General features: G+C 42.9%; 2 long non-coding RNA genes across 4 annotated transcripts in view; one reads left to right on the top strand and one right to left on the bottom strand.

Annotated features, from left to right (window-relative positions):
• Positions 1-3,241: 3,241 nt before the first annotated feature.
• Positions 3,242-9,131, bottom strand: LOC132392252 (uncharacterized). The gene is made up of 3 exons (XR_009511467.1): positions 9,028-9,131; positions 6,683-6,980; positions 3,242-3,344 (listed from the first exon to the last, which is right to left on the bottom strand). It is a non-coding gene; the product is annotated as an uncharacterized LOC132392252 (long non-coding RNA).
• A 6,121-nt stretch (positions 9,132-15,252) lies between these two features.
• Positions 15,253-22,270, top strand: part of LOC132392251 (uncharacterized) — a 48,045-nt gene continuing 41,027 nt past the window's right edge. For 2 of the 3 annotated variants that reach the window (XR_009511465.1, XR_009511463.1), the window contains exons 1-2: positions 15,253-15,856; positions 16,705-16,846. This is a non-coding gene — a long non-coding RNA (uncharacterized LOC132392251). The remainder of the gene's footprint in view (positions 15,857-16,704; positions 16,847-22,270) is intronic. The other variant, XR_009511464.1, reaches the window with a different exon arrangement.

The following is a 22,270-nucleotide window of genomic DNA, read 5'->3' as shown; positions in this document are numbered from 1 at the left end:
ACTATTATTTTAATGCAATTCTTGTCTTCTGATATCCATACCTCCGGCGTGATTTTCCTCCACACGGTTACGGTTTCAGCACTCTTAACTAAGGGTCCTAAGTCTTTAGACTGATACCCTTTGTTTACCAACAACGTTACGTGGGGTGCAGCCTCTGGTATCTTAAAAGGTGTTCCATTTAACTTGTAAAGCTGCCCCTTGCTTTCCAATTATCACAGCCTCCCCTTCCAGGTGCTGTTGGGTACATGCCTCCACGTGCCGTCTCTCCTCTAACTCCCTGTTCTGAGTCTCATCAAAAATCACTGTACAATGTAACTCAGTTGTGGGCATTACAGCCCTGGGTAATATAGCCTGCACACCCTTTTTCCATTTTTCCCAGGTTTCCTGAATCTGATCTGCTATGCCTCCTATCCAAAAGACATTAGCCTTCTTGTCTTCTCGCACTATCAATTGAGCCCCTGTTCTTTCCATACTCAGCCCATTTCTGGTGCATTCTAATTTTAATTCCAGTTTCAATAAGGCATCTCTGCCTAACAAATAAATCAGAGTTCCTTTAGATACTAGCACTGGCAAAACAATTCCTTTATTTCCCATTCTTAACTGCACTGGAGCCATGCACTGTGTCAACTGTATTTTCCCCGCGAACCCTACCGTCTTAATAAACTTTTCTGACATGTGAAGGTGAAGGGCATACTGTGGCTGTACATAAGTGTATGTGGCTCCAGTATCTAACATCATTTGTGTCAGTTGCCCTTCTAACATAACCTGAACAATGGGTTCCTCTTCTGCCTCCCTTGTTATCATTGGGTAATGTCCCTTCCTACTTGAGTTCTTGGGGCACCCCTAATACCTCGCATAGGGGTTCACAGGTCCGCTTGGGCCTGTGGGGGCTGGTCCTTGGCTAAACTTTAGTTCACTTCTTATCGGTTTCTACTGGTGTGTGACAGGCCATGGTGTAAACAGACAATCTCTTCTCATGTGACCTGGTTGATTACATCCCCAGCACAATCTCCATACCTCTCTTTCCCCCTGTTTCCTCACTGGTCCCCTCTGCCCATAGCTCCTCTGTCCCCCTCCTTGGGACTTCCAGTCCTGTCTGGGCTGTTTGAATTTAGTCAGTTCCCGATAGGGCATTTGTGGGAATGCTCCTCCAAGGACGTTGATTATCAGCATGAGGTTTTCCGGCCCTTGTTTTACAGTATGATCAGTTCCTCCACATAGCGGTGCTTCATCCAGTTCGATGGCTGTACTCGAACTGGTGGTTGCTGGCAGCATCTTTTTGCTTTTATCTTTTTCCTTCTTTTTGAGTTCTTTGAGCTGCATTTGTATTAACTTCCTTTGCACCTCTTCTTGCTGCTCAGCCAACCTTCGTTTGTGTTTCCGGTATTTCTCAATCGCATGGACTAGTGGTCTCTGAATTCTTGTGGGGTAATTGACGTCAGCCCAACCACTTCCTCCAGTTTGGATTTAACTTGCGGAGGCATTGCATCCAAAATGCTATGTTGGAACAGTGAGGTCATAAATAAGCTATTTTCCACCTCTTGCTCAGTCTCCAGTCTCCACCTTTTCAATTGGTTTTCTACATAGGCTGTGGGGTTTTCAGGGTCTCCCAGTGGACCCTTTAAGGCTTTGGGGTCCACTTTGGGTGGATAAAGCTTCCTGAGGGCCTGGCATACCCTCTGCCTCACTCTGTCGAACCCGTCTCCGTCAGTTCTCAGGTCATTCGGGTTTATTATGCCAGCCATTTCCATTAGTTCGTTAAATTTGGAGTTTCCCATTAACCTTATCAATAGTGCCTTTAAATCTCCCATAGCCAATAATCGACCTGCTGTTTCTTCTTCAAAGGCTCTAATCCATTTCCCTGCTCCTTCATGTAGACTGGGCAGAGTGTTTTTCAGCCCTTCTAGGTCCCGGGATCCCCAAGGTATATACTGCACTTGTCCTGATCCTTTTACTAACAACAGCATCATTCTTCCTCCTTCTTCCCACCTAGCCTGGCTCTCCTCCTCACCTGACTGCCCATCCGTCTCTGGGTATGTCTTTACTGCCTCCCACACAAATTTCTCTGGGGTCCACTTCTTCCTTCGGTCTCCCTGTGGAGTCCTTCCTTTCTGTCCTGATTCAAAACTTGGTCGGCCCCTGGAGTACTTTTCACATCTTTTCTGGCAATTCCCTCTCAGTTACTTCTCTCTGCATGTTTACTGTACCCGTCAGCATGGGGAACTGCTTAGGGGTTCCTTCCTCATAATAGGGAGGGGGCCTTTCTGCTTCTTTCACATCCAGGTATGGAGCTGAAGCCAGCTTCTCACTGTACCTTCCTCTCTCTCTAACAGGCTGTTTCTCCTTCTCCTTAGTGTCTTCCTCGCTTGTAATCAATATTCTACCTGTCCTCCTCAGCCTTTCTCCCTCCGTTCTGAAGAGTTTTAGCACTTCCATTTCTCGTTCTCTTTTTTGCTCTCTTTTCTTAGATTTATCTTTTGGTTTATAATTTTTAATTAGCGCCTCCATTTCTTCACACAAGCTTACATCAAACGTTCCTTCTCTTGGCCATTTTGTGACCAGGTTCTTGGTTCTTTTTTCCCATTTTTTTGAAGTTTTGAAGTGAAGATCTCACTTTTACTTACCGGGAATTTTTTGCTCGGAATCTCTACTGCCGTTCCTTTATCTGTCATGTTGTTCTCTCTTTTTAAGGTATTTCAGAGATTCACAGTTTGTTTACTGGATAATACTATTTACTCTAATTCTATACCTAGTCTATCCTCTATCTACCAGCGCTTTAAACTATATATCGGACTGTCCTTGTTTCCTATTCTGTTCTGCCCGTGCAGACCTCTACCTAGAGTGGTATCCACAGAACTTTCTCTTTGCACCTCATCTATTTAGACCCTTATCTCTTAAGGCGGTATCCACGAGGATTTTTCTACTTTTCCTTTCCCTGCCCGTTCAGACCTTCTTTTCGTACGAAGCGGTATCCACAGGGACTTAACAACACCACGTGGATTTTTTCTTCACTTAACTTCTTATTAGCTTATTCATACTTACCCACACTACTGTGTTCTTGATCAATCTGAGCCTCCTGTTAACCCCCAATTCTGCCAGATTCTTGGACCAGAGAGACCCTTCGGCAGTGGTTCCACACTTCTGAGTCTCTGAGACCTCCCCAAAACCAACAGAATTCTTAGTCCAAATTGTTGCAAAAAGTGCTTACCTTTTGTTTGGGTGCACCCTTAATTCTGTTAGCCCTGTGGGGGTCCCTAGAGGACCGGGAAGCGTCCCCAATCTGCTGTTTCCTTTCCACGGGTCTCTTTCCGGTCCTGTCGCGGTTGCGAATTTTGTTGTGGTTTCTGGAAATAACCAGGAGATGCAGAAGATTCTTCAAGAAATTTAAGCCTTTATTTGCAAACAAAAGCTGAGACAATCAATGAGCGTGTCACTAATTGCCTGCCAAGTCCTAGTTCACAATATTCTTTATAGTAATTTCTTATCTTAGTTTCATTGGCATATACTTGTTCTAGTGCCTTGACTGGTTCTCACACCATCACACAATCCTGTCTAGTCTACTCCTTGGAACACGTGTCCCCCTTCCTGGCTTTGACTGGTTCCCATACCATCACACCACTCCATGATCCTGTCTACCACCGTTATCTCTACATGCTTACTTTCACTGTTAGCTACATTCTCAAGGTACTGATGCATTCAATAGTACAGAGACAATACAAAGATTACATTCTGGTTAATAAGTTGGATATGTAGTAAATAGCAAACACAAGGCTGGTCACATAGTTCTGGCCACACAGCAAACGTTGCAACTTTATTCTCCAATAGGAGCTGAGCTTGAGCAATTTGATATGCGAGTATAGCTAACTTCTATGTTGTTGAGTGAAAGATTCGGGGTTTACTTAGGATGGAGTCAGCAGAGTTTTGGATATTGTCAATGAATATATTGTAGAACAAAGGAAAGCAAGAATGATTGCATTGGAATAGAGGCTAAAATGGGATTGAAGATTTAATGAGGATTTTATCGATTTGACATTGAGATTTTCAGCATCATATTTCAGCATCAAGGTTTCTACAGTTATATTAAAAGCAAGAGGATAGTGAGGGATAAAATTGGCCCCTTAGAGAATCAGAGTGGTCTGCTATGTGTGGAGCTGAGGGAGATGGGAGAGATTTTGAACGATTTCTTCTCTTTGGTATTCACTAAGGAGAAGGATATTGAATTGTGTAAGGTGTGGGAAACAAGTAAGGAAGTTATGGAACCTATCACAATTAAAGAGGTGGAAGTACTGGCGCTTTTAAGAAATTTAAAAGTGGATAAATCTCTGGGTCCTGACAGGATATTCCCCAGGACCTTGAGGGAAGTTTGTGTAGAAATAGCAGGAGCTCTGACGGAGATCTTTAAGATGTCATTAGAAACGGGGATTGTGCCAGAGGATTGGCGTATTGCTCATGTGGTTCCATTGTTTAAAAAGGGTTCTAGAAGTTAGCCTAGCAATTATAGACCTGTCAGTTTGACATCAGTGGTGGGTAAATTAATGGAAAGTACTCTTAGATATAGTATTAATAATTATCTGGATAGACAGGATCTGATTAGGAGTAGCCAGCATGGATTTGTGCGTGGAAGGTCATGTTTGACAAACCTTATTGAATTTTTTGAAGAAGTTACGAGGAATGTTGACGAGGGTAAGGCAGTGGATGTAGTCTATATGGACTTCAGCAAAGCCTTTGACAAAGTTCCACATGGAAGGTTAGTTAAGAAGGTTCAGTCGTTAGGTATTAATGCTGGAGTAATAAAATGGATTCAACAGTGGCTAGATGGGAAATGCCAGAGAGTAGTGGTGGATAATTGTTCATCGGGATGGAGGCCAGTGACTAGCGGGGTGCCTCAGGGATCTGTTTTGGGCCCAATGTTGTTTGTAATATACATAAATGATCTGGATGATGGGGTGGTAAATTGGATTAGTAAGTATGCCGATAATACTAAGGTAGGAGGTGTTGTGGATAATGAGGTGGGTTTTCAAAGCTTGCAGGGAGATTTATGCCAGTTAGAAGAATGGGCTGAACGTTGGCAGATGGAGTTTAATGCTGAGAAGTGTGAGGTTCTACATTTTGCAGGAGTAATCGGAATAGAACATACAGGGTAAATGGTAGGGCATTGAGGAATGCAGAGGAACAGAGAGATCTAGGAATAACAGTGCATAGCTCCCTGAAGGTGGAGTCTCATGTAGATAGGGTGGTGAAGAAGGCTTTTGGAACGCTGGCCTTTATAAATCAAAGTATTGAGTACAGAAGTTGGAATGTAATGTTAAAATTGTACAAGGCATTGGTAAGGCCAAATTTAGAATATTGTATGCAGTTCTGGTCACCGAATTATAGGAAAGATATCAATAAATTAGAGAGAGTGCAGAGACGATTTACTAGGATGTTACCTGGATTTCAGCACTTAAGTTACAGAGAAAGGTTGAACAAGTTAGGTCTCTATTCATTGGAGCGTAGAAGGCTGAGGGGGGATTTGATCGAGGTATTTAAAATTTTGAGAGGGATAGATAGAGTTGACGTGAATAGGCTGTTTCCATTGAGAGAAGGGGAGATTCAAATGAGAGGTCATGATTTGAGAGTTAGGGGGCAGAAGTTTAAGGGAAACACGAGGGGGTATTTCTTTACTCAGAGAGTGATAGCTGTGTGGAATGAGCTTCCTGTAGAAGTAGTAGAGGCCAGTTCAGTTGTGTCATTTAAGGTAAAATTGGATAGGTATATGGACAGGAAAGGAGCGGAAGGTTATGGGCTGAGTGCGGGTAGGTGGGACTAGGTGAGATTAAGAGTTCGGCACGGACTAGGAGGGCTGAGATGGCCTGTTTCCGTGCTGTGATTGTTATATGGTTATATGAGCCAAGTCTTAACAAAAGTGTGGCTACGTGTTCATCATGGGATCAAAATCACCTCAAGAAGGTGAAAAGTCTTGTTTATTTATAAACAGCTTTCAGAAACATGGAAGGAATTAATGGCTGGAAAATGAGTTTAATGAAGGAAGATGCTGGCAAAGACTTTGGTGGAGGGAATTCCTTTGCAATTATCTACACAAATATAAACACAAGTGTGCCTGCAGATGCTGGAAATCTAAAGCAACACACACAAAATGGAACTCAGCAGGTCAGGCAGCAGCTATGGACATGAATGTACAGTTGACATTTTCGGGCCAAGATTCTTCTTCAGGACACAAAAAGAAGAAGAGTAAAATGGTGGGAGGGAGGGGAAGGAGTAATGTTCTGTTTTGTAACTTCAAAACATTAGATTAATTCAAAGGAAGACATGGGAGTCCAAAATAGGGGTGTAACTTTGAGTTCACTTTAAAGCAAGGTGTGTATGTATCATGTGGTACCGTGATGACATATGTACTTCACCTATTTGTACATATAACCAATTTTACATGAATTTAAATGAACAAGATTGCTTAATCAACCAATATATAGTATATACAAGGATACTCAAATATTACTGAAATATTAAATACACTACACTCCTCCCTGCTTAGTTATAAACTCAAGCTCAATATAGAATACAAATCAACTAAATACACAATATATTATATAATATAACTAATGTACAGATATCTACAGCATAGTTAATTTTTAAGTTGTCTCATTCAGAATTAAAGATTTAATTGCTGTGGAGCATTTCTTACCCTTGTGAGATAACATCTTCCTGATAAGGGATATCACTCTTCTTGACAGGTGAGACTTGTGGCTGCAAAAACATTCTCAGTTTTTGAGGCCTCCTCAGTGGTGGCTGCAGGAGTCGGCTCTGAGACTGCAGGAAGTGATTCTGACAGCTCTGGACATCTTTCTTTTTCTTTTCTTTCTCTAGATCTACTTTAGTCCCTCTCTTTTTCTTTTTGACGTTCCTTCTCTCTTCCACACCATTCGCTTTTTTCATTCACGTTCTTTCTGTCCATCTCTTTCCTCCTTTTCTACGCAAAGAGCCTGTGAATAACCTTAAAATTATTGATCAGGGCCTTTTACCAGATACAACAGCATCGTCAGTTTCTATCAATGTTGCTCAATTTGTTTATGGCACACTGATGAGCATCAAAAATAATTGAAATAAAAGCAGAAAGTGATGAAAACACCCAGTGGGCCAGGTGACTTCTGTGGGGAGAGGACAGGGTTAATGTGTCAAATTGAAGAGCCTTCTTCAGAAGCACTAGGGCAAAAGAAGTATCCCCAACACATTGAGGCTGGGTTGCCTAGAAGAACAAAGTCACCTTGTCAATTGATTGATTAGAATAGCTACAGAGGGAGAAACCAAGCAGAGGGATAGGTAAAGGTCGTGAATTGCAGTCAGTGCTTGCTAAACCGGAACCCAAAAAAGGATGATGCTGGGAATACAGGCTGCAAAGGGCAGAGAGAAAAAAATGAATTAATCTTACAAATGAACAATTCTACTGCAAAAAAAAACGTCAATCTGATACAAACAGAAAAATCAAGTCATCTGAAATTATTGAATTTGGCTTGGAGTGAAGGATACAATGTGCCAAGATCAGAGGGTGAAGTGCAGGAGACCGCGAAAAGCTCAGAGTGGAAATAGAATGTAGAGTTAAGATGACAGGCAACTGGATGCTCAAGTGGGTATAGGCAGTTGCTCTGCAAAGCAGTCTCCCAATCAGCATTTGGTTTTCCCTAAGCGGAGGAGATGAAACTGTCAGTCCAAATTCAATGCATTAGATCAGAAGATGTGTAAGTGAATAGACTCACGTCTTTGGATAAAAGATACATTCAGAAACAACAGTTCACTTCTCTCTCAGCACGCAATCAAGAGAGCTTATTGTATCATCTGTCTCTGGTTCTATTCACAATCCTTTCACTTCTTCACTTCACGCCATGCACTAATAACACTCTCCTCTCCTGTTACCTCCCGCACAGCATTTTCTTTCTCCTGCAATCTGTTGTGTTGCATTCCACGTCTGTAATCAAGAGTTGGGCAATATTTAGATTATGGACTGGAAAAGTAGTGAGTGAGCAGACTAAGGCTAAATTATTGTGCAAGCCTTTAATGTGTGTTGATTAAGGTTTCGGATAAAAGAATAGATGACTAAAGTTGAGTATCAACCATCTGGATCTGTTTACAAATCTGAGATAAACAAGACGATTTGCGCTAGAACCTAGTGCAGCATGTGCAAAAGAGGAATGAATCTGAGGTCTAAGTTATAAAGTATATGTGGAGCTTTTAAATGTACTTATGTTGTTAGTACCTAGTGAGAAAGATGCCAATTTGAATGAAGGACATAAGAAACAACAACTGTGTCATAAATTGTGCTTTTCACCTGTCCAGAAAGTCTATGGCAGTATTTGCAGATTAAATAATTGAAACCAAGATAAGGAAGAAAACAACGTGTGCAAAAACTGGAGAGAAAGACAGAGACAGAGAAGAGAGAGAGAGAAGAGAGAGAGTGAGAGAGAGGGAGAGGAAGAGGGAGAGAGGGGAGCTAGAGAGGAGAAGTGGGGCAGGAGAGGGTCAGTGAGCTTTTTATAGCAAGTGATAGAGTTGGACTGAGTCTAGAAAGGACATGGCTACTGGAGCTAAAGAGCTTTTAACACCCAAAGGCCAGATGTGAAGGAACATCAGTTTAATGTGGAGATGCAATCACATTGTTATTTAATCCTGGTGCTGTGTACAATGAGTATGTGCTTTCTCTGTGCTGAAGAATAATAAGCCAGTTTTCTTCCTGACTCAGTTTGTACTGGCTGCGTGGGCTATATAGCAACCCTTTACCTGCTAACCCAATAGTACTGCTTTGAAAATTATTGGTGAATTCCAAGCTGACCTGTTGTTTTGTCTCAGAGGAAGAGTGCGCTGTAGCCCATGCAGAAACCAAAGATGGAGAGTTTTATTATTAAATTTTAAACAGCAGAGCAAGGGAAGAGAAGTTTTCACCACTCCTTATCTTGACTGCTCTAGGAATCTGGACAGCATAAGAACACAGGCATTCCAACATTCAGTTTTGCCAAGAAAAAAATGCACAATGATGACCTGTTATTGGGTACAGTTGTTGCAAATTCCGTATCAACTCCTTCAGGAAATTTCATCGCTGGGTGGATAAAAGAAAGCTACCAAAGGAATTCAGCCAGTTGAACCACATCTGTGCAGCAAAAGAGATGGGTAATGCTTTAAAGATTAAGAAAAAGATTAGCTTTATTTATATGCATTGAAACAGCAAAACCTACAGTGAAATGTATTGATTGTGTCAGTGGTGTGCGGGGGGCAGCCTGTAATTGTCGCCACACTTCCAGCACCAACATAGTTTGCCCACAGCTTACTATCCTTAACCCGTACATCTTTCTAATGTGGGGGAAGCCAGAGCGCCTAAATAAACTCACACAGTTATGGGCCCTCTATACCAACTCTATAGAGACAGTGGGAATTGAACCTGGATCTAACCGTTGGTACTGCCATAAAATGCTACCGTGCCGTCCACATTGGGTGCGAAGGGAAGGTGTCCAGTATAAAGAGGTGAAAGGAAATGGTGAGACGAAGGCTGTTAAATGCTAAGTTGAACCAGGTGACTTGGGCAATGATTGTCAGGTGGAAGTAAACGGGGGAAGGGGAGCAAGGAAAGACACAGAGGCTGGAAGTTGATGTGGAGCCATTTAAGGGAGGGATAACGGGCAGGTGAAACCAGATTGGATTGGAATAGGGAGGGTAGGACAAGGGAGACGAAACCCAGGCAACAGGTGTATGGATGATTAGTAAATAGAAAAGGTGAGCAAATGAAGAAAGAACATAGGTGGACAATATTAGTGGATGTGTGTTAACTGAAAATTTAATGTTCATTGGGTAGATGCTACTCTGGTGGAATATGAGGTGTTATTCTTTGAGTTTGCACTTCACCTTACCTAGATAGAACTTTGAGGGATTTGGGCCAAATGCAAGTAAATGGAACTAGCTTGGTGGACGTCATGGTTGAGTTGGGCTGATGGGACGGATTCTATGCTGTATTACTCTGACTTTATGACCTGTGACAGTGCAGAAGGTCAAGAGTAGACAGTGTTGTAACGTGAACAAAGTCACCAGAGAGACAATGAAGCTAGTGGATGCAGAAATGTTTTATTCAATGAAATAAGACACTCTTGGAGGAAGAGGCCTTCTGACCCAATATTACATGATATCGATTTACAGGAAGAGTTGGGACGGTCTCTATTCGGATGACAGATAGGACTTCACCCCAGTGACACCCCTCTTCCAGACTGTCCCGTTGATCACTGGTCCAACCTGTGAAAGAGCTCAGCTGAGTGTAATTTCTTTTCTTTCTCGGTCTGCCACACCAACAAAAATGTGGAACCTGATGTCTCTGCTGTAACTCGAATCCCTTCCCATCTATTCTCCCCAGATATTTTTCTATACTGAGCCATACAACTGATCATCTACCTTCAGGAACCAGCCTTCATTACAGAGTACCGTCACCACTACATTTTAACACGCTATTCATGACTTATTGTTGCTCTTTCTCGGTGTCCGCTGCCTTTGCGTTTGCTATGGGTCTATTTCCGTCACCTGTGGTCAGGTCTGTTGTAGCCAGCTGCAGTTCATCTCTTGGGTTCTCTGCAATAACACTGTTACCGGGTACACTTGATCTCCTGCTCTGTCTGTGGGGCCACACAGTTTAACCTGAGTCTAGTGTTTTCACTGACTGCCAAGCCGGGACTGTACCACCTGTGGTTCTATCCACCTGGGAGTGAAACCTATCTGTTCAACCTCTTCCTTTACTATGACCTGGTCACCTGGCTGTGGAGGGACTATCTTCTCTCCCTCTGGTTCTCTCTGGTTTGCAATATGTTGCTGTTGCTTTGCTCAATCCCTCAGTGTTTTACCCTAGTTACAGTGGTCCTTCACATCTCCATGTAATCTTGCTAAATTGTCAGTTGTAGTTTCTTCCTGTACATTTGTAATTTCTTTTTCTTTTTTGTTCTTCCACTGCCCTCCTCGCACTGATGTCTGCCCACTCCTTCTCTTTCTACTCCTTACTATCTCCTTTCTGGTGAGCCTTTACTTTAATCACTGCTACCTCCTCAGGCAGCTGCACTACTTCTAACAGCTTCTGACTGTACTTGGCCCCTACCTTTGGGACTTCCTGATATGATTCTCGCACATTACCCTGTCTCCTCTCCCTGCTGGGAGCTGCTGTCTCTCTCCGGGTCATGTCAGCTGCTTTGTGGGTCACAGATGTTTGCTGTCCCTGTCTTGTCCATGTTATTTCTCCTTTTCCTGACTCTATGATAGCTCCTGCCTTACTCAGTGTGTCTGTCCCCAGGATAGTACCTTCATTGTTTGGGCACAGCCAGATATCTAGAGGAAGCTGCACTCCCTCAGTCTCAAGTACCTGGGGCTGATATCTCTCCACCTCCTGCACAGATAACATAAGTCACCTCTCAAGTCGTGGGCAAGTGTAGATCAGTTACTGATACTGATGACCCCGTGTTCATTAACATTTCACATTGCTGGCCCCCTACTAAACATCTTGTGTCCATGCAAGGATGAGCATCATGAGCAATAGAGGCAGCTGTAGGCCATTTGTCTGATCTCACCAGCTCGATAATCTAGTCAGCAGTCAAATTGGAAAGAGAAGTCACTGCTGTGGATTCTGCCTGCTTTGGTGAGTGATTTTCACACCTTGTTCTCTTTGCAGGGCCCTCCCACCAACCTTGGCCTGCGAAGCCACAGCTGTAACAAATCATCTCCTTTACCCTTCCACATCTACTCCAGCAGTTCCTTGCTACATGCCCCAGCTGCTGGGGTACAAAGCAAGTTCTCTGTGACGTCACAGCAGCTATATTCACAATAGCCACTTTACGACTGCTTTTCCCCCCTCCTCTGATCTATCTTACTGGCCCATGATACTATTACAGAATAGGTCAATCCCACTGCTATCCCCAAATCTAAAACTTCTGGTGGGCTGAGCTCAGGCCTTCCTTCAGCATTTTCAGGAAGACTGGGTTATCCCTTCCTGGATTATCAAACCTTGAATACTAGTGTGCTTGGTATTTACACTTTGCATAATCCAGGGCTGGCTCATCAGTTCTCTGAATGACTGCCATGATCATTCCCAGTTACACTCACCTCCGTCCTGGCACTGCCTCACCTCCCCCTTGAAGAAGTGATATTTCTCTTCCTTGCTGGCATTCCCAATAGTTGCCATGTACCACCCTGCACCCCCTGTGCCACACTGTTCCACATATTCTTCGGACACTTTGCTTTTACCAACATTTGTACCTATATCTTTAGGGTGCATCTGGTGAATTTCAATCATTAGACCAAGCCTGCACCAGAATTCTGGATTCCCACAGGTGAGAACAACTCTGATAAAATGCTCTGCTTCTCCCCACAAGTAAAGGGTTTATGGATGGACATAATCAAGCTCAAGGGCTGGCTTAAGTCATTAGGGTTCTTCTCCAGAAGTTGTCTAATCTCAGTCGGTGCCGTCCTGACTGATGTATAGTATCTGCGTATAACCTCTCACTCAAATATCTTCACATTATGCAAAATATCAATGGTGGGTAAAAATTAAACAGGACATACTTAAAGCCACAGAGTATGTTCTCTGCAATCTGTCACTCACTGTATGTGTGATTGAAAATCTGGCTGAGTGATGTTATAACATCAACCTCTTACTCAATGTTAGCAAGACCAAAGAACTGATTATAGACTTCAGGAGAAAGAAACCAGACGTTCATGAGCCTGCCCTCATCAGAATGTGACAGCTGGAGAGGGTCAGCAATTTTAAATTCCTCAGTGTTATCACCTAAGATAATGATTACAAAGAATGTACACCGCACCTTTACTTCCTTAGGAGTCTGCGAAGGTTCAGTATGACATCTAAAATTTTGATAAACTTCTATGTATGTGCTGTGGGGAGTAAATAACTGACTACTTCACAGCTTGGTATGGAAACACGAGTGCTCTTGAATGGAAAATGCTACAAAAGTAGTGGATGCGGCCCAGCCCATAATGAGTAAAACCCTCCCCACCAACACTTTCACTGAAAAGCAGCATTCTGTTCGAGTTACTTTCCTATAGATTTGTTGAGTATGCCCAAAAAAACATAAATCTCAGGGATATATATGGTGATATATATGTACTTTGATAATAAAATTTACTTTGCCTGCTATAGCAAAGCTGTTTCGATCCAAGGGGTCAGTGTGGACACAGTGGAGGATTACTAATACTTGGGGATACGAATTGACAATAAACTGGACTTGTCAAAGAACACTGAGGCTGTCTACAAGAAGGGTCAGAGCCGTCTCTATTTCCTGAGGAGACTGAGGTCCTTTAACATCTGCCAGATGATGCTGAGGATGTTCTACGAGTCTGTGGTGGCCAGTGCTATCATGTTTGCTGTTGTGTGCTGGGGCAGCAGGCTGAGGGTAGCAGACACCAACAGAATCAACAAACTCATTCGTAAGGCCAGTGATGTTGTGGGGGTGGAACTGGACTCTCTGACGGTGGTGTCTGAAAAGGGAATGCTGTCCAAGTTGCATGTCATCTTGGACAATGACTCCCATCCACTCCATGATGTACTGGTTAGGCACAGGAGTACATTCAGCTAGAGACTCATTCCACTGAGACGTAACACTGAGCGTCATAGGAAGTCATTCCTGCCTGTGGCCATCAAACTTTACAACTCCTCCCTCGGAGTGTCTGACACCCTGAGCCAATAGGCTGGTCCTGGACTTATTTCCACTTCGAATAATTTATCTATTATTATTTAATTATTTATGGTTTTTATATTGCTATATTTCTACACTATTCTTGGTTTGTGCGACTGTAACGTAACCCAGTTTCCCTTGGGATCAATAAAGTATGTCTGTCTGTCTAATTTTAAATTGAATCTACCAAGGCTCCATGGATCATAGACATTGCAATATTCTGTATCAGCCTGTAACAAGATACCATGTCCAATGACTTACTAGAATCCACATCGACATCATCCATTTCCTCATTGATCATCTCAATCACCTCCACAAAAAACTCAATGAATCACTTGTCGTTTAACCCTGCCTTTCTGCTTGGTATTGCCACTTTATTCGTCACCCCAGCTCTTCCATATGATATCATTTTTTGATATATGTATGTATCTTTTACATGTATAACTCATAAAGGGAATCTCATAAAAAGTCAATTCAAACTCCAGGTATTGAATGAAAGGAATTATGATGACACTATTTTAATATAGCTGACTTCTCAAAGTATTCTAGTAAGTTAATTGTTATATTTCTTATTTATTGCCAAACTGTTCCCTGTACTCTGTAGTCATAAATGTTTTAACCAATTACAGGTGAAAAACTCAGTTTATGTTCAGTTGAATTTCATTTTGATTAACGGGACAACTAGCAAATAATAATTTTGTATCCAGGCTTGCAGACCATGTCTCTACAAAGCTCATAAAATTGCTAATAAAACATTGCCATGACAACATAATTGATGTGTGCTAGGTGTGTTCCCTCCAGTATATTATTAATTAGTTCATCAACAATCACATTAACAACTTGGTGAGAGATCATATAATTTTTAATAAATATAGTATGATTTAATTAATAATATACATTTATGCAGTAACCATAGAGAAGTATTGAACAGCACATAATAGCATTTCAGAACTCAGGGCTTATCTATTATTTACTTTCATGAGATTGTCATGCTGACCCTCAACTCTTCTATTTCTACTGAAGACTGCTTGTTCATTTTGAACTGTTCACTTGCTTTTAATAATAATGATTTTTGTGGACTTTTTATTACTATCTGCAATCAATCCTCTTAAATGCACTTTCCTCTTCACAATTTATTATTCCCTTGCTCCTGGCTCTCATTAATCTTTTATACATTATCTGTTTATCCTGTTGCTTAAGCATAGACCGAAGAACAAAATGACAGACCAATGTCAGCCAAGTCGGATCAGGCCCACCCATAGAAGACATATGCACATGCCAACAGTTGATCAGATTGGCGTCTAAAAAATGCTGAGGAGTTCCTTCCTTTTTCCAGTCAAGAATTCACATAGGGAATTTGATCAGTCTAAGTTCTTGGATTGGGAAATACCGGTTTGCAGCAACTAGTAAGCACTCATAGACAGTCAGAATTATTGGGCATGGAGAAAAGCCACGAAGCTCAGTGAGTCTATACCAACCATTAAGCATCAATTTACTCTAATCCTACCCTAATTCTGTTTTTTTCTCCTATCCACACCTCCCAGCACCTCCACTCCCCACCCACCCCACCCTGCAGGTTCTATCACTGGGCCACACACTGGAGGCAGTTATAGTGGCCAATTAACCTGCCAGTTGTTGGCTTTCAGGAGGAGGTAGGAAACTGGTACATCCTGAGGGAACCCGTGAGGTCACAGGGAGAACATTCATCTCTTCACCTGCTGTACAGAAGCCCACCAGCTGTAAGCAAAGCACCTTACAGATAGAATCTTGCAAGCTAATTTTACCTGCCAGCTTTCCTGGGATTCTTGACCTGCCGTGGATAAAAGTTAAATTCACAAGCCACTCCACCGCTAATCCATCCTGGGGGGTGGGGTGGTGGGGGTAGTGGGTTAACATTTAACCCAAACAGTAGACACTGAAATAATTTTGAGCTGTAACCTCATCATATTGGAGGGTTTATAAAATTGTGACAAGCATGTTGTTAAGGAGGCACATCAAGGTTTGACACAACGCCTGGAGACACAACTGTCTACATCAGCAACAAAGCAAATCGCAAACAGGTTGAAGGTCAAGGTATGCTGACAGGAGGAATTCATTGAAGGCAGTTCCTCACACGCAGCTTAAAAGGAGTGGAACTGTGGAATTCGAGCAATTCCAGGGTAAGTGCCTAGTACCTAGATATTTAATAATCAAGTTCTTTCTATCTATTCTGAATGATGTTTCTTAGACATGAGTTATGCCCATATGCTTAACTAGACTCTTTGATTCATTTTGAACAGAAAATAGATAAGTAACTTTAGTTCTGATCTAGTTAAAATCAATTACATCCTTCTGAGCAGTTTATTTTAAGATTCTAACTTGACTGAAATGATAGCTGTGATGAGTAGACTGCAAGTCCTAGGAAAACCTTCGTCTGGACACGTCGAGCACCCTGGAGGCTGATATTTCAGAAAGTGGCAGCAGCTGCTAAAATTTGTGTGGATGCTTTCTGAGCTTGAAAGGCAACCAGTGTGCATTTTGCAGGAAATGTCACATGTGAAGACATACAGTACATAGAACAGAGAAGAGAAGAATACAGGAATGCTGTCTCGTTTGGCTGTATTCGTGAATATATATGGTTAAGTGACAAATAAACATGAATTCAACATACTCTGAAGACCACATTGTCTGTACCTATGATGATACTAAATGAAAGTAATCTTTTTCTACCTGCACATGATCCATATCCCTCCATTTTCTTCATGTTTATGCACCCATCTAAATGCCTTTAAAACACTACTATCACGTCTGCTTCCATCACCACCCCTGGCAAAGCATTTCAGTCACCTGCCACTCTAAGTAAAAATATTGCCCGGCACATCTCCCTTTAACTTTCCCCCTCTCACCTGAAAGTTATGCCCTTTAATATATGACATTTACCCCAGAAAAAAGACTCTAAATATCTACCTCATTTATACTTCTCATAATTTTATAAACTTCTGTCAGGTTTCCCATTATTTTCTGACAGTGTGGAGAAAAATATCCCAAGACTGCCCAACATCAATGAGATCTTCAAATTGTGGTGTTTCAAGAAGGACCAACATAATCCAACACTAAGGACCTTCACCATCTGGACATGACCTCTTCTCATTGCTACCATTGGAAAAAAGGTACAGACACCTGAAAACTCACACTCAAATGTTTTAGGAACAACTGCGTTTTCCATTGTCACAAAACAACAAATTTCACAACATATGTCACTTCACTCATAATAAACCTGAATGTGATTCTGATTTAAACTTGTAAGATAGTATTTATATTATGGGCCTCCCAATAGCTAGGGAGAGAGAGAAAAGAATGGTTATGTAAGCAGGTTACAGAAAGTTGTAAAAACAACAGTGTTATTGTATTGGGTGTATTGTGACTGTGAACTGAATCACTAGAGAGACACAGAGAAAACAATCCAAGGATACAAAAATCTCTGTCTAAGCCCTCCAGCAATCTCCTCCCTATCCAGTCTGTAGCTGCCTTGACATCTATTGGCAGTGTGTCCATTAGCCTTTCCCTGAAGTTAAGAGTAGTGAATGGAGAAGGGGAGGGCATTCTAACTGAAATACAGACCCATTAGACATTGCTCATTCCTGATGTTCAGGAAGAAAATTATTCCCTTAACATCCTTAGCGCATGTAATGTTCTGCTGAGTAACATACTCCCACCCCTCATCCTCTTTCAGCTTTTCCACTTTGCAGCAGACTTCTCTGCATCCAACTAAATTTTGCAGGCAAAATGCTGACTGCTGTACCCAAATGCTGGAGCAAATAATTTCCGCTGAAGCCTTGATGTCAAGATAAATTCCTTCAGTGCCCAACACAGCACTGGGTCCTGCTAATTTCATCAACCACTAAGATCCAGAGAGTATATCAGACCCCAATCGATTGGGAGCAACAACCTGTGGAAGTCAATCAGCAAAGATGATTTAAGTGGTGATATGGAGTTGACGACCAGGGCCGGGTGGTCTTTCCTGCTAGGTGCATGTTCAGCTGTATGAGACTAACGCAGAAAATCAGCCACGATGAACATGGTTATTTCAAGGTACTGATGGCTTCTACACAATAGGCTCTTTTCAGGCAGCAATCACTGGAGCATCCTTTGACTTTGGTCTTTAAATAACTTCCTGCCCTTTACTAGATAGTCATAACATCTCATCTGGCTGGCAGATGTTCCTTTGGGAAGAATATCTACTTTAACTTCGGACTTGCAGCATGCAGATCAGTGAGGTGCGTAGGTGCATTCTGAGGTGCGTTCTGCCATCAGGTGTACTAATCTAGCAGTGCCCAACATTTGTCCACAACAGCAACCAATGGTAGGATAGATCTCCAGACAGCCCTATGTTGGACTTACTACTGGTGGACAATGGCAACAAACTCGATCATACAGTCTGCCATAGTCGTTCTGCTAAACAGAATTATTCAGATTAAATCAAAAATCTCAGACTAGATACCAATGAGACGTGTTTCTTGTGTAGGTTGGGAGGAGTGGAAGGGAGGGAAAAGAGCTTGTTTTGCTGTTGGTGTTTTGCTGCTCGTTGTGTTCTGTGTTGTTCTGCCGAGCATTGTGGGCTTGCTGTGTTGGTACCAGAATGTTGGACGCCACTTGCAGGCTGCCACCCGCATATCCTTAGATGTGTTTGTTGTTAATACACACGATGCATTTCACATGTTTCTTTCCATTGACGTGTGATTGATAAACCTGAATGTGAATCAATAGCAAAGTTATATTCCACCACAAACTGCACTTGCTAGCAATACCACAACGCCTGACTAGTGTTGTGGCATTTCCATCATGTCAGTGGCAAAATCATGTTTCACTGAACAGAGTAGATACAGATGTTCGGGTTAGCACCAGGCAGACTGTAAATTGAACTGACACTGGATTAGATGTAGTCAGACCTAAGTGATCCTACTCTCAGTAAACAGTTCGAAGCTGTGCAATTCAGCTGCATCTGCTGGGAGAGGGTGGGACCACTCAGGGATTAAAGGGGAAATACTTAGATGCAAAAGATGTGGGTGAGGTCCCTCATGAGTACCTTCCATCTGTACTTAACAAGGGGAATGGTGGTGTATTAAACCTCAGTACCCTCTCCTCCAGTACATGAGTGAGAAGGTGAGGATGGGTCATTTCCAGGTGGATGTGCTCAGTTCATCATCATTCCACCCATCGCAAGAGCCAGTCCAATTTCTCATAATGTAAAGAAACGACTGTGAGCACAGGGTGAAACGGAGACTACATCTCCAGCCAACATCCTAGTAGTAGCAGAAGAAATGCTTTTCCAGTTCAGTCATAACAGTGGCATGTACTCAAAAATACAAACATCCTTTCCACAACAAGTAGAATCAACAGTGCCCTGAAACACAACTAATAATCAGAAAACAACAACACACACAAAATGCTGGTGGAACACAGCAGGCCAGGCAGCATCTATAGGGAGAAGCGCTGTCGACGTTTCAGGCCGAGACCCTTTGTCAGGACTAACCGAAAGGAAAGATAGTAAGAGATTTGAAAGTAGTGTGGGGAGGGGGAAATGCGAAATGATAAGAGAAGGCCGGAGGGGGTGGGATGAAGCGAAGAGCTGGAAAGGTGATTGGCGAAAGTGATACAGAGCTGGAGAAGGGAAAGGATCATGGGACGGGAGGCCTCAGGAGAAAGAAGGTGGGAGGGAAACACCAGAGGGAGATGGAGAACAGGCAAACAACTAAATATGTCAGGGATGGGGTAAGAAGGGGAGGAGGGGCATTAACAGAAGTTAAAGAAGTCAACGTTCATGCAATCAGGTTGGAGGCTACCCAGCTGGTATATAAGGTGTTCCTCCAACCTGAGTTTGGATTCATTTTGACAATAGAGGAGGCCATGGATTGACATATCAGAATGGGATTGGGACGTGGAATTAAAATGTGTGGCCATTGGGAGATCCTGCTTTTTCTGGTGGACCGAGCGTAGGTGTTCAGCGAAACGGTCTCCCAGTCTGCGATGGGTCTCACCAATGTATAAAAGGCCACACCGGGAGCACCGGACACAGTATACCATACCAGCCGACTCACAGGTGAAGTGTCGCCTCACCTGGAAGGACTGTCTGGGGCCCTGAATGGTGGTGAGGGAGGAAGTGTAAGGGCAGGTGTAGCACTTGTTCTGTTTACAAGGATAAGTGCCAGGAGGGAGATCAGTGGGAAGGGATGGGGGGGGGGATAAATGGACAAGGGAGTCGTGTAGGGAGCGATCCCTGCAAAAAGCAGAAAGTGGGGGAGGGAAAAATGTGCTTGGTAGTGGGATCCTGTTGGAGGTGGCGGAAGTTACGGAGAATTATACGTTGGACCTGGAGGCTGGTGGGGTGGTAGGTAAGGACAAGGGGAACCCTATCCTGAGTGGGGTGGCAATGACCCCTACTCCTGTCTTCAACCCTCCTCTTCATGGACACCCTGCTCTGGTCTTCTGCCTGCTCTGGATCTCTTTATTGCTAATTGCCGAGCGGACATCAACCGTCTTGACTTCACCACACCCTGTTCCAATTCCAACCTCACTCCTTCTAAACGTTCTGCTCTCCGCTCCCTCTGCACCAATCCCAACCTCACTATAAAACCTGCTGATAAGGGGGGAGCTGTTGTTGTCTGGCGTACTGACATCTACCTGGCCGAGGCACAGCGACAACTCTCTGATACCTCCTCTTGTTTACCCCTTGATCACGATCCCACTAAGGAGCACCAGGCCATTGCGGGGTGTGGGAACTATGAGGTTGGTGGCAGTGGATGGGAGATCCCCAGAGCTGATAAGGTTGGTGATGGTATAGGAGACAATGGCGAGAGAACCAGGTTGCAGAAAACACATGCCAACTCCACACAAACAGCATCGGAGGTCAGGACTGAATTCAGATCTCCGGCATTGTGAAGTTGCAGCTCTAGTAGCTGTGCCACCATGTCAGAGACTATCCCATTCAGCATGATTGTTGGGCCTCGCAACACAGAAGTAATGTGAGTATGGTAGCATGGCTAAGCACCCATCAGCTTCCTGTCATCATATGCAAGACACACCAGGAAAGTGATGGAGCATTCTCCACCAGCCTGCACAAGGATAGGTCTTTCACTCCTTGGAGCAAAGTAGCCTATTAAGTCAAAGTTCAAAGTAAATGTTATTATCAAAGTACATATATCTAACCATATAAAACCATGAGATTCATTTTCTTGTGGGCATACTCAATAAATCTATAGAATAATAACTATAACAGAATCAATGAAACACTGCCCAACTAAGATGTTCAACAAGAGTGCAGAAGACAATAAACTGTGCAAATACAAAAAAGAAGAAATAATATTAAAAATAATTAAATAAGCAATAAATATCGAGAACTTGAAACTGAGTCCATTAATTGTGGGAATAGTTCAATGATAGTTCAACTCAGGCTGGAGGAACAGCACTTTATATATCGGCTGGGTAGGCTCCAACCTGATGGCATGAACATTGACTTCTCTAACTTCCGTTAATGTCCCTCCTTCCCTTCTTACCCCATCCCTGACATTTTTAGTTGTTTGTTTTCTTTCTCTCTCTCTCTCTCTGCCCATCACTCTGCCTGTTCTCCATCTCCCTCTGGTGCTTCCCCCCCTTTCTTTCTCCCGAGGCCTCCCGTCCCATGATCCTTTCCCTTCTCCAGCTCTGCATCACTTTTGCCAATCACCTTTCCAGCTCTTAGCTTCATCCCACCCCCTCCGGTCTTCTCCTATCATTTCGCATTTCCCCCTCCCCCTCCTACTTTCAAATCTCTTAGTATCTCTCCTTTCAGTTAGTCCTGATGAAGGGTCTCGGCCCGAAACATTGACAGTGCTTCTCCTTATAGATGCCGCCTGGCCTGCTGTGTTCCACCAGCATTTTGTGTGTGTTGTTGTTTGAATTTCCAGCATCTGCAGATTTCCTCGTGTTTAATCAGATATGCTGGTGTTTCCAAACTAGTGAAATTACAACGCAGAATAACATGTAATCTAAGCAGCAGAAGCAGCCGCCAGTAGACAGAGATAAGCAGGTTCACAATCAATAGACCAAAGCTCTGAGATTCTACTGCATCTAATCCTCAGTTACTAAGACATTCATATCATTGACAGCCTGAACATGCAAGAGCTAACTGTAAGGCTGAAGCGTTCTCAACCACGTTCCACCAGAGAATAAGTCACCTTGACTTCTTCCTGAGATCCACACAATTTCAGAAGCCAGACTTTGGCCAGTTCAATTTACTCCACGTGGAACCAAGCAACAACTGTGGGCACTGGATAGAGCAAGGACCTCGAGTCAAACTTTTCCAAGTCAGTTACTGGCATCATTCCAACAACATGCAACATTACCCAGGTTTAACCAGCTCATGTAAAAGTAGTACAAATTAGATCCAGCCAGTTACGGCCCAGACAGTTTAATCACAATCATGCGCAAAATGCTGGAAGGTGTCAATGACAGTGCTAGCAATTACTTTCCAATAACCAGCTCGCCAATATGCAGTTTGAGTTTAGAGCCAAAATTAAGAAAATGCAGTGGGAAGGCAAAGATGGTGTTAAAAAAAT

This window comes from Hypanus sabinus, chromosome 4, assembly GCF_030144855.1.
Source record: "Hypanus sabinus isolate sHypSab1 chromosome 4, sHypSab1.hap1, whole genome shotgun sequence".
In the NCBI taxonomy this organism is placed as follows: domain Eukaryota; kingdom Metazoa; phylum Chordata; class Chondrichthyes; order Myliobatiformes; family Dasyatidae; genus Hypanus; species Hypanus sabinus.
Note: the sequence above shows the minus strand (reverse complement) of the source record. Positions and strands in the feature narration are given on the sequence as shown.